This window comes from Mesoplodon densirostris, chromosome 7 (genome assembly GCF_025265405.1).
Source record: "Mesoplodon densirostris isolate mMesDen1 chromosome 7, mMesDen1 primary haplotype, whole genome shotgun sequence".
NCBI classification, from domain to species: Eukaryota; Metazoa; Chordata; class Mammalia; order Artiodactyla; family Ziphiidae; genus Mesoplodon; species Mesoplodon densirostris.
Window position 1 is genome coordinate 52,976,513 of NC_082667.1, and position 1,411 is coordinate 52,977,923.

The 1,411-nt window shown below is 36.1% G+C and overlaps 1 non-coding gene across 1 annotated transcript; it reads left to right on the plus strand.

The window, feature by feature from the left end:
• Positions 1 to 273: 273 nt before the first annotated feature.
• LOC132494560 (U6 spliceosomal RNA) lies at positions 274 to 379 on the plus strand. Its single transcript, XR_009533136.1, has one exon. It is a non-coding gene; the product is annotated as a U6 spliceosomal RNA (small nuclear RNA).
• Positions 380 to 1,411: the final 1,032 nt, after the last annotated feature.

The following is a 1,411-nucleotide window of genomic DNA, read 5'->3' on the forward strand; positions in this document are numbered from 1 at the left end:
TCTTTCATGCTTCCGGGTTTTTGTATATATATATATATATATATATATATATACCTTCTGTGTTGCACAACCTTTGTTTTTCAGTTAGTTATTTGACCAACAATGACTGATTTTTTACCTTTTGATAGATTAAAAATAACTGAAATATATTGGAAAGGTATTGTGTAGTTCACAGCATAGACAAAACCAGAGCAGTGCTCTGAATCTGGACAACAGGAAACCCTTGACCATCTTATCCATCTTATATAAGTTACACATAACAAATCTACCCCAGTGCCCATTTCAGCAGCACATATACTAAAATTGGAATGATACAGAGAAGGTTAGCATGATCCCTGGCAAGGATGATATGCAAATTTCTGAAGCGTCCCATATTTTTCTCTATTATATATTTCAAAATTGCTAAGAAACTTGATCGTAAACATTCTCACCACAAAAATGAAATAAATAATAGTAATGTGATATTATAGAGGTATTAGCTAACATTATGTGGTGGTGATCATACTGCAATATATAAATGTATCAAATCAACACATTGTATGCCATAAACTTACACAATGTTGTATATCAATTATGACTCAATGTAAAACTTAGTTAAAAATTATCTACCCTAAATGATTTCTCCATCACTTTGTTACTCTGCTTAAGATTCAGAATCCCTACAGAAAGATTGTAGTTGGCCTTGCTCGTATCAGGTCCTTCACCACCCCTTGATAGGGTCTGTTCACCTTGACTTGTCATCCCACCAAGACTACTCACAAAGGGGAGAAGTCATTTTCTAAGGAAAAATGTTTCAATGTCAAAGAAGGAATGGGTTCTGGCAACACACACCCCTCCCCCAAAATAAGAAATTCCCACTGCATTTCCCCAGTGTTTGATTAACCCATATTTATTAGGTGACTAGGAGGCATAGTCTCATGGAAGAATGGGTCGAATGTCCTGTTTCCATATTCCCACAGCACCTTGTTTCTTCTCTGTGTCAACACATACACACCCTAGTATTGTATTTCCTGTTATCACTACAAAAGGTAAGATATTTGAGAGCAGAAACTTAAACCTTAATCCTGTCCTTAGGTATGACTTCCCAGATTTTACCACATAGCACTTGGCATAGTTATAAATTTTGTAAAGGAAGAAAAGGAAAGAAGAGAAGGAAGAAGGAAGGAAGGAAGAAAGGAATGAAGGAAGGAAGGAAGGAAGGAAGGAAGGAGAAAGAAAGGGGTTAAGGAAAAAGAGGGTGAAAGAAGGAAGGAAGAAAGAAATCTAGAAGAGAAGAAATGACAACTCTGTATTATAGAGAAGGCTCTGAGTGATAACCATCTGAAGAACCAGGCTACCCTGAAGATGATAAATTCCTAATCATGGAAGATTCTTATTACCAGCCAGATGAACATGTGACCCATAGTCTATA